The following is an 11,712-nucleotide window of genomic DNA, read 5'->3' as shown; positions in this document are numbered from 1 at the left end:
TGCTCCATGAAGATATTCTGCATATTACTGATAATTCTATATATATATATATATATATATATATATATATATATATATATATATATATATATATATATATATATATATATATATATATATATATATATATATATATATATAGAATTATCATATATCATATATATATATATATATATATATATATATAGAATTATCAGTAATATGCATTGCTAAGGACTTCAAATGGACAACTTTAAAGGCGATTTTCACAATATTTCGATATTTTTGCACCCTCAGATTCCAGATTTTCCTATAGTTGTATCTCGGCCCAATATTGCCCCATCCTAACAAACCACACATCAACGGAAAGATTATTTATTCAGCTTTTCAGATGATGCATAGGCCTACATCTCAATTTCAAAAAATGGACCCTTATGACTGTTTTTGTGGTATGGATAGGATTGTATAAATAAGCACCAGGCGCGTATATTTGTGGCAATAGCCAACAATACATTGTATGGGTCAAAATTATCCATTTTTCTTTTATGCCAAACAATCATAAAAACATGTTTTGAGGCATGGCAGCTGGTTTGAGCTGGAGCTAGTTTCCTAGGACCAGCTTAAACCAGTTTAAACGGGTTTTCAACAGGGTAGCCTATATCATGCTCCATGAAGATATTCTGTAAATATATATATATATATAAAATCAGTAAAATGCATTGCTAAGGACTTCATTTGGACAACTTTAAAGGCGATTTTCACAATATTTAGATTTTTTTTGCACCCTCAGATTCCAGATTTTCAAATAATTGTTTCTCGGCCAAATATTGTCACATCCTAAAAAACCACACATCAAGATTATTTATTCAGATGATGTATAAATCTGATGATGTATAAAACAAATAAAAAAAAATTACCCTTATGACTGGTTTTGTGGTCAAATAGTTGTATCTCGGCCCAATATTGCCCCATCCTAACAAACCACACATCAACGGAAAGATTATTTATTCAGCTTTTCAGATGATGCATAGGCCTACATCTCAATTTCAAAAAATGGACCCTTATGACTGTTTTTTGTGGCACGGATAGGATTGTATAAATAAGCACCAGGCGCGTATTTTCTCTCCTCCTTGGACCGCGGTGGTTCCCTGGCTGTCGTGTGTGAGTGACGGCTCCGGTTGGACCATCCCCCACCGGCGGAGAGCGCGCGTCGGGAGCGCGTCGCTGCGCACATCGTGATCTGGCGGATGCGGAGGGACACGGGCGCGCGGGGTCACCTTCTATCACTGCGAGCGAGAAAACCGCACGGCGCTCATACGGCATTCATCTCGGTAGGAAACTTATCTTATATTCATGTTACGGCACGGTGAATATTATTATTGAATGGTGCATATTTTAACTGGGTATTGCTCTGTGTGGAAGTGTTTCTGTTCAGACCTCTCTTCCTTTTTATACTCGAAATGCATGTATATTTCCACCCGTGTACATCATGGCACGATATCATGTTAAAATCCGACGTGTCCAAAATAAAATGAATATAGCGAGCGAGTCAGCAATGCGTCGTTAGGCATATTCCAATGCAATACTGACCTTACTTGTTTAAAATAATACATCCAGGCCATCCATCCATCGAGTAAATAAGCTTGTTTTAAATAAAACGTGAATGATTTCACGAAAAGAAAGGTCACGATGAATAGCCTACAGCACAAATGAATCATTTGTAGCCAAAGGGGGGGAAAATCATAGCAGGGCCATGTTGATAACGTTATGAACGTCAAACATAGATGTTTTTTCCTTCAAGAGCACTGCTGGTTTTACGCAGATGGCGAGGAGTAAACAAAACAAGAACATATCCCCAGTCTGAACTGTAGAAATATCAGTCTGCTCGGGATTATTTGATCCAATATTCGATGAAAATGAAAAGGCATCGCTCACGTTTGCTGTAAAACCTGTCGGAAAATCACACAATTGAAGGAAGGCATCTCAGCTGCTCGTTATGTAACAGCTAGCAACAACAACACAGTCATCGATGAAGAAAAGACATAACAGAAACAGCGCCAGCTGAGATATTTAACACACAGGAAGATATATCAGTCAAGCTATGCTTTTATTTTGATTATAGGCTCATGTTTTACATAGACATGTCTATAATACACGGAAAGCTTTGCTCATACACTGAAAGTGTCTTGTGTGTATCGATCAGAAGGTGTTGATGGACTTTGACGCGCCCCATTGCATGTTAATACGGATCATATTTGGGCTGCTTCATTTTCTCTGATGATTTTTTGGTTGTAAATATTATGCTCTTTCATACACATGTATCCTTGTGACAAAGCGACGAGGCTTCGAGTTGTTTGGTCAGTTAAAACAAAATGTTCATTCATTTATTTCCATGGAATTGTATGATGTTGTGGAGGTTAAAAACCATCAGTCCCTTAATCTTCTTTTTCTTTTCTTTTTTTCTCCAAATTAATTCATTGTCATATTTGCTACATCTGATGCTACATTTGATCACAAAACCAGTCATAAGGGTCATTTTTTTTCAATTGTAGATGTATACATGATCTGAAAGCTGAATACATTTTTTTTTTGATGTATGGTTTGTTAGGACAATATTCGGCCGAGATACAACTATTTGAAAATCTGGAATCTGAGGGTGCACATTTTTTTTGTAAATATTGAGAAAATCACCTTTAAAGATGTCCAAATGAAGTCCTTAGCAAACCATATTACTAATAATAATACACTTTTAATACATTTATTGTAGGAAATTTACAAAATACGGGTAAATGACTGACATTATATGAGATTAGTCACGGAGAATTGATGGCGATATATCGGTTAATGGCGATTTGCTAGCAGAATGACACGGCCGCTGTCCAGTACTGAAACCCATCTGAGGAAACACATTTAATATGAGCTTTAAGCAGTTCAATTCTCTCGTAAAACGCATATTTAGTAATATAACTAAATCTTTGTCAACAAAAAAGCACGTTTACATTAGTGTTGAGCGGTGATGGCTGTCTCGAAACCCAGTAATGTATCAAGACAGCATATGACCGTCATGTATGTGACCCTGGACCACAAAACCAGTCAATTTGTCAAATACAGCATCTGAAAGCTGAATAAATAATCTCTCCATTGATGTGTGGTTTTTTAGGAAATGGCAATATTTTGAAATGTTGAAAATCTGGAATCTGAGGGTGCAAAAAAATCTAAATATTGAGAAAATCGCCTTTAAAGTTGTCCAAATGAAGTCCTTAGCAATGCATATTCCTAATAATAATACATTGTTGACATATTTACAGTAGGACATTTACAAAATATCTTCATGGAACATGATCTTAATATCCAATGATTATTGGAATAAAAGAAAATGTGATAATTTTTACCCATACAATGTAATGTTGGCTATCGCCACAAATATACCCGTGAGACGCAGGACTGGTTTTGTACTCCAGGGTCACATTTGTTTTGCTACTTCTATTGAATCCTTTCTGTGTTGTGTTGTGTTGGTTGCTGTCCGCGGTGCTGAAACCAGAACTCTTTGTCTTTAAAAGTGTTGCATCCATGTCTAGTATACGATATTAAGAGTTTAGACAATTAGCTATTGCCATTTCGGTTCATATTTTGTTTAACAAAAAAAAAGAAAAAGAAAGGTTCTAGCTTTCTCACCAGCCAAAACAACATGTTCTGGTATTACAGACCAAGGCCTGGTTTCACAGACAGGGCTTAGATTAAGCCAGGATTAAGCTTTAGTTCAGTAAGGAAGTTAAGTAGCTTTTATAAATGTGCCTTAGAAAAAACACTACTGGTGTGTATCTTGAGACAAAACAATGGCACTGACTTAATTTAAGATTTGTAAGTTGCTTTCAGTTAAAACGGCTCAAACATTTTAGTCTGGGACTAGCTTAAGCCTTGTCTGTGAAACCGGGGGTAAAAAGCGCACGAATAAGAAATTGTCGGAAACAAGGTTTGTTGAGTTTTCTCACACATTGCAGAATTTCTGTGTGGCCGTATGAGGCACGTCAGGTTATCGCATTATATCATTATCTCCCTTTGCAGTTGTATTCAAATGGATTTTCCACAACACGACAGAGAGGAAATGAGCTTCACCCATTTAGAGTTTATGTTTTGTGATTATTTGACTGAATATGTCATTAAACGGCGCTGATGTCAACTGAGCCATGATTTGGTTAGATGTATCGCGATCACACAGCTAACAGTGTCTGAATGGATTTGATCTTTTAGACTAATGAATGATTGTAAATGGAAGCTTCAAGCTAATGAAGAGTGTAAAGCTTTCAATATGTCAGTCCGAGACCATCAGAACATCTTATAGCTCATCTTTTATTTCAAAAGCCTAATTGAAGAAGAAGAAGGGATGGGAGAAATGTGTGCAATTATCAAATCTTCATTCGTCACCGCTCCATCAGGGTGGGTGGGTTTTTTTTCCATGACTTTCTTGAACGCCATGAACTCTCAGCTTCAGTCCCTCTGGAGTAACCCGAGGTTGTGTGTCTCGCTCAAGGGCAAAATGGCTCGTCCCTCGCTGGGATCTTCCGGTTGCGAGCTTTAACCATTACACCACACAACACTCAACAACAGAAGTAAGCTAACCTTCGTAACACGTCATTGTAGCCACTTGACAAGCAGTATAGGCTGTACTTTGCTTCCTTTCCCCCCTCTCACAATATAATTATAATGAATGATTTGTTACATTTATATAGCGCTTTTCTAGGCACTCAAAGCGCTTTAGATAGAAGGGGGAATCTCCTCAACCACCACAAATGTGCAGCACCACCTAGATGATGCGAAGGCAGCCATAGTGTGCCAGAATGCCCACCACACACCAGCTGATTGGTGGAGAGGAGACCGAGTGATGAAGCCAATCGGTATATGATTAGGAGGCCATGATGGACATGGGCCAATGGGCAAATTTGGCCAGGATGCCGGGGTTACACCCCTACTCTTTTTCTGGGTAGCCTAAGTAAAGATCATGTTCCATGAAAATATTCTGTAAATTTCTTACCGTAAATATACACTCACCTAAAGGATTATTAGGAACACCTGTTCAATTTCTCATTAATGCAATTATCTAATCAACCAATTACATGGCAGTTGCTTCAATGCATTTAGGGGTGTGGTCCTGGTCAAGACAATCTCCTCCAAACTGAATGTCAGAATGGGAAAGAAAGGTGATTTAAGCAATTTTGAGCGTGGCATGGTTGTTGGTGCCAGACGGGCCGGTCTGAGTATTTCACAATCTGCTCAGTTACTGGGATTTTCACGCACAACCATTTCTAGGGTTTACAAAGAATGGTGTGAAAAGAGAAAAACATCCAGTATGCGGCAGTCCTGTGGGCGAAAATGCCTTGTTGATGCTCGAGGTCAGAGGAGAATGGGCCGACTGAGTCAAGCTGATAGAAGAGCAACTTTGACTGAAATAACCACTCGTTACAACCGAGGTCTGCAGCAAAGCATTTGTGAAGCCACAACACGCACAACCTTGAGGCGGATGGGCTACAACAGCAGAAGACCCCACCGGGTACCACTCATCTCCACTACAAATAGGAAAAAGAGGCTACAATTTGCACAAGCTCACCAAAATTGGACAGTTGAAGACTGGAAAAATGTTGCCTGGTCTGATGAGTCTCGATTTCTGTTGAGACATTCAGATGGTAGAGTCAGAATTTGGTGTAAACAGAATGAGAACATGGATCCATCATGCATTTTTACCGCTGTGCAGGCTGGTGGTGGTGGTGTAATGGTGTGGGGGATGTTTTCTTGGCACACTTTAGGCCCCTTAGTGCCTATTGGGCATGGTTTAAATGCCACGGCCTACCTGAGCATTGTTTCTGACCATGTCCATCCCTTTATGACCACCATGTCCCCATCCTCTGATGGCTACTTCCAGCAGGATAATGCACCATGTCACAAAGCTCGAATCATTTCAAATTGTTTTCTTGAACATGACAATGAGTTCACTGAACTAAAATGGCCCCCACAGTCACCAGATCTCAACCCAATAGAGCATCTTTGGGATGTGGTGGAACGGGAGCTTCGTGCCCTGGATGTGCATCCCACAAATCTCCATCAACTGCAGATGCTCTCCTATCAATATGGGCCAACATTTCTAAAGAATGCTTTCAGCACCTTGTTGAATCAATGCCACGTAGAATTAAGGCAGTTCTGAAGGCGAAAGGGGGTCAAACACAGTATTAGTGTTCCTAATAATCCTTTAGGTGAGTATATATTATCAGTAACATGCATCGCTAAGGACTCCATTTGGACAACTTTAAAGGCGATTTTCACAATATATAGATTTTTTTTGCACCCTCAGATTCCAGATTTTCAAATAGTTGTATTTTCGGGAGACCGAGTGATGAAGCCAATCGGTATATGATTAGGAGGCCGGGGTTACACCCCTACTCTTTTTCCGAAGGACATCCTGGGATTTGTAATGACCACAGAGAGTAAGGACCTCGGTTTAACGTCTCATCCGAAGGAAATTGCTTGTTAGAGTACAGTGTCCCCATCACTATACTGGGGTGTTAGAACCCACACAGACCACAGGGTGAGCGCCCCCTGCTGGCCTCACTAACACCTCTTCCAACCTAGTTTTCCCATTTGGTCTCCCATCCAGGTACTTCAGTGGGAAACCAGTCTTGGGATACAGGGTGATATGGCTGCTGGCCGACTACATAGTGTTGTCTACTTAGACGTCATCTCTTGTAATATGTGTGTCTTTCTGCAGCAGCTGTCTGTGCGATTCAGTCTTTGTGGCTAGACTTTAGTTAGATCAAGTTCATTTGTAGTCAGAGCCTAACCCTGCTGCATTTATTCTCCCAACGCTGTGAGTTTGCTGTCATTTCTTCAATATTAGCCTCTTTGTAAAGCTGCTTTACATAATAATGTGTTGATGTAATGATCAGACTGAAATGATTGGGGATCTTGTTAAAAGATCAGATAGTCTGAATGGTCCAGATTTTCTCCATAAATGTATAGTTTACATGAGCACCACACACTTCTCAGTCTGAAAAGAATAACCCCCTCTCTATTGCTTGATCACTTATGAATATTAGTCTTGTGTTGTTCACACTTTGCTTGGTTCGTGCGGTCCGGACCAAAAAAAAAGTAGTCCTGGTTTGTTAGGCATTTTAACACCGAACCTAAAGGCATATAGGGATATGTTCACAACCGGATTGCTCGGCTTTTATTGCGTATATTTCACAATCAAATATCCAGAACAATGCTGTGCGCTGGGCTAAATGTGCTCGTTGTATGTGTGTAGCTACATATGATGGTATTTTGACCTGTTGAGAACTTGTGAAGAGCTTATAAAGTGTGTAAAGGAGTCAAAACAGGCAGGAATCCCTCCATCACACACACAAACCAAGATCTGCTGCGAGGAGACGTGGTTCTGACGACTGAATCATGTCCTGTTTTTGGTTCGTTTACATGTCTTTGGTCTGTGTTGCGTTCATATTTCAGTCGAACCGCACCAGAGTTGGTTTGGAAGCGAAGTGAGACCCATCTTTACAGCGTCTCGGTCCTCTTGTTTGGCGCGCTCCAGGGTTCAGACGGCATGTTCACACTAAGGGTGCTTTCACATCTATAGTTCGGTTCATTTGATCCCGACCAAGGGCAAAACATTATACATTGTAGCGTTTTTCAGTCGTTTTGGTTCCTTTTCACACCACACTGATCACCCTGGTCCGAATCAGTTGATGAGTTGGTGGAACAAACCAAAATGCAGTCATGTGACAACATCAACATCACTCGTTGGCCAGATGTGTGAAAAACCAGCAGACAACACGTCGCTTTTGTAAGTCATACTATGGAGAGACGACGGGCATCATATTCTACATAGTTTGTATACAGGCAAACTATACATTTCGAGAAAGAAGAAAGAAAAAATCACCTGCTAAAAAACACTGGGACTTCCTGTTAAATATTTGACCAATATGTCAATGCTGTTTTCTACATTAAAGGGATAGTTCACCCAAAAATGAACATTTTCTGTCATTAATGACTTACCCTCATGTAGTTCGACACCCGTAAGACCTCCGTTCATCTTTGGAACACAAATGAAGATGTTTTAGTTGAAATCTGATGGCTCTGAAAGGCCTCCATTGGCTCAATGCACGGTTCACTCTCAAGACCCTTAAAAGGCACTAAAGACGTCGTTACAAAGTCCATCTCACTACAGTGGTTCTACAATAACTTTATGAATCGGCGAGAATAGTTTTTGTGCGCAAAAAAACCCTAAATAACGACTTACATAGTGATGACGATTTCAAAACACGGCATCGTGAAGCTTCAAAGCGTTATAAATCAGCGAGTCGATTCAGCGGTTTGAATCGCCAAATTTCAGCAGTTTGGCGGTTTGACACGCGATCCGAATCATGATTCGACTCACTGATTCATACCGCTTCGAAGCTTCATGATGCCTTGCTTTGAAATCGTCATCACTATATAAGTCGTTATTTAGGGTTTTTTGCGCACAAAAACTATTCTCGCCGATTCATAAAGTTATTGTAGAGCCACTGTAGTGAGATGGACTTTGTAACGACGTCTTTAGTGCCTTTTAAGGGTCTTGAGAGTGAACCGTGCCATTGTGTCAATGGAGGCCTTTTAGAGCCATCAGATTTCAACTAAAATATCTTCATTTCTGTTCTTGAGATGAACGGAGGTCTGACGGGTGTCCAACGACATGAGGGTGAGTAATTAATGACAGAATTTTCATTTTTGGGTGAACTAACCCTTTAACAGGCATATTCATTATACTCCTACTGTATGTAACTTCAGTCATCACAGATTCAGACGACTTCTTTGGTAGAGAAGGTGGAACTGCTTCCATTTTTACACCAGCTACATTCATGTCTCTTGAGAGTTAAGTGCATCCCTTAGGCAGCTGTCAGTTCCTTTTCTTCAGTGGCAGGACTGTGGTTCCCAGCATGCACTGCAGAATGAATGACTCATGCATAATACTGCGCTGCTGTTTACTGAGCTGTTTGCACTGATGTTGTGTTTGTTGCTGCTTTACGGCATGATTATTGAGCATTACGTCACCATTAAGTTTGTTCGTTTTTAAAATGAAATCCTGAAGTGCTGGTAGCTGGTTTCCATACAATTACAATGAATAGGCAATGCAGATTTTCCGCTAACCATGCATGCAATATTTGTTTGAGAAACAGACTTAATATAACATTTTCATACTGTGCACATACTGTATAGAAAATAGTCTTCAGTGCCAGCCTTCAGTCTAGGTCACTAGTTCCACGCTGGCCCTGACATGGCCTCACCCCGGCTTTATACCGAGAGGAAATTGCTCTTTAAATCACAGGATGAATCTAAAAGGAGGACTTTCTCATGCCATGTAGATAAAAGACTAAGACTCTAGCTGTGCTCTTAGAGTTGTAGTACCACACGCAGCCTTTCAAATGTCCGCTGAATGGCACTTTAAGTATGCCAAGTATGCTTTATTAATAATCAGTTACATTAATTAAATGGACATGGTAGTCTTGGCTTTTTATAGCATTAGTTTGCTCAGCAAAACCAGTTGCACTGAACACATCAAAGCTATTCGGCAATGTATTTATTTACAATTCTTTGGTATGATTGACTTAAAGGCACAATATGTAAGATTTTTGGATTAAAATATCCAGATTACCCTCAATTTCTGAACTTCTGAAACTGTGGAAACACCAAAGACGCTTTAATATACACTCACCTAAAGGATTATTAGGAACACTAATACTGTGTTTGACCCCCTTTCGCCTTCAGAACTGCCATAATTCTACGTGGCATTGATTCAACAAGGTGCTGAAAGCATTCTTTAGAAATGTTGGCCCATATTGATAGGAGAGCATCTTGCAGTTGATGGAGATTTGTGGGATGCACATCCAGGGCACGAAGCTCCCGTTCCACCACATCCCAAAGATGCTCTATTGGGTTGAGATCTGGTGACTGTGGGGGCCATTTTAGTCCAGTGAACTCATTGTCATGTTCAAGAAACCAATTTGAAATGATTTGAGCTTTGTGACATGGTGCATTATCCTGCTGGAAGTAGCCATCAGAGGATGGGGACATGGTGCTCATAAAGGGATGGACATGGTCAGAAACAATGCTCAGGTAGGCCGTGGCATTTAACCGATGCCCAATTGGCACTAAGGGGCCTAAAGTGTGCCAAGAAAACATCCCCCACACCATTACACCACCACCACCAGCCTGCACAGTGGTAACAAGGCATGATGGATCCATGTTCTCATTCTGTTTACGCCAAATTCTGACTCTACCATCTGAATGTCTCAACAGAAATCGAGACTCATCAGACCAGGCAACATTTTCCCAGTCTTCAACTGTCCAATTTTGGTGAGCTCGTGCAAATTGACGCCTCTTTTTCCTATTTGTAGTGGAGATGAGTGGTACCCGGTGGGGTCTTCTGCTGTTGTAGCCCATCCGCCTCAAGGTTGTGCGTGTTGTGGCTTCACAAATGCTTTGCTGCATACCTCGATTGTAACGAGTGGTTATTTCAGTCAAAGTTGCTCTTCTATCAGCTTGAATCAGTCGGCCCATTCTCCTCTGACCTCTAGCATCAACAAGGCATTTTCTCCCACAGGACTGCCGCATACTGGATGATTTTCCCTTTTCACACCATTCTTTGTAAACCCTAGAAATGGTTGTGCGTGAAAATCCCAGTAACTGAGCAGATTGTGAAATACTCAGACCGGCCCGTCTGGCACCAACAACCATGCCACGCTCAAAATTGCTTAAATCACCTTTCTTTCCCATTCCGACATTCAGTTTTGAGTTCAGGAGATTGTCTTGACCAGGACCACACCCCTAAATGCATTGAAGCAACTGCCATGTGATTGGTTGATTAGATAATTGCATTAATGAGAGATTGAACAGGTGTTCCTAATAATCCTTTAGGTGAGCGTATGATGTGTTTTAATAGACAGGTGAGCAACTGTTTGGAGACAGACATTCATAGACAGAAAACAAATCATTCTTATAAAGCTCAACACAGTAAATCTGGTGTTCTTGATTTACCGCGAGTACCATGTTTTACCATGCCTAATATCCATCTAGCTCACTGCAGAGTGAACAAGTGTCTCATAGTAGTGCAGTGTGAACACACAGAGTAGCTTTATAACATAACTTTCAACACACTCAAATGTGTGAAATATGATAAAACAGCGCTGCGTTACCACACACACGCGAGCGGAAGAAGCGTCGTCTGCGGTAAAATAAAAGCTCTGTGAAATGAAGGCGTCATCAACATACGCCTTTGTTTTGAATAAGCGACCTCTAGCGGCGAAAAATATATTGAAAACATATTGTGGCTTTAATATATTATTATCAGTGTTGTGCAAGTTACTTCCAAACTGTAATACATTATAGATTACTTGTTACTGTTATTTAAAAGTAATTTGTTACCTTACAATATTACTGTCTCAGAATTGTAATGCGTTACATTTCTCCAGTATTACTTTTGAGTTACTTTCACCAAAATAACTACAGAAGTAGAACTTAACATTCTAAAATGACAAAATGTAGCTACTACAGAGCATTTTACATCCATTAGAAGGCGATATGATGAAGCATAATGACTGTGGGCTATCCAGGCTACTAACAATATAGCATATAATAGGCAAAGTGAAGGCTCAAGACAATGCAAGAAAGGATGACAGACTGAATCACAAACGATCCAAGTCTGTTATAAGT

General features: G+C 40.2%; 1 protein-coding gene across 1 annotated transcript in view; it reads left to right on the top strand.

Annotated features, from left to right (window-relative positions):
- The first annotated feature begins 1,207 nt into the window (after positions 1 to 1,207).
- pacsin1a (protein kinase C and casein kinase substrate in neurons 1a) overlaps positions 1,208 to 11,712 on the top strand; it is a 90,389-nt gene continuing 79,884 nt past the window's right edge. The window contains exon 1 of the mRNA XM_079803179.1: positions 1,208 to 1,310. The gene's annotated coding sequence lies outside the window, so the exon portion shown is untranslated. The remainder of the gene's footprint in view (positions 1,311 to 11,712) is intronic.

The sequence above is a fragment of the Gobio gobio genome, assembly GCF_949357685.1.
Source record: "Gobio gobio genome assembly, chromosome: 21".
NCBI classification, from domain to species: Eukaryota; Metazoa; Chordata; class Actinopteri; order Cypriniformes; family Gobionidae; genus Gobio; species Gobio gobio.
This window is presented reverse-complemented; position numbering and strand designations above follow the sequence as displayed.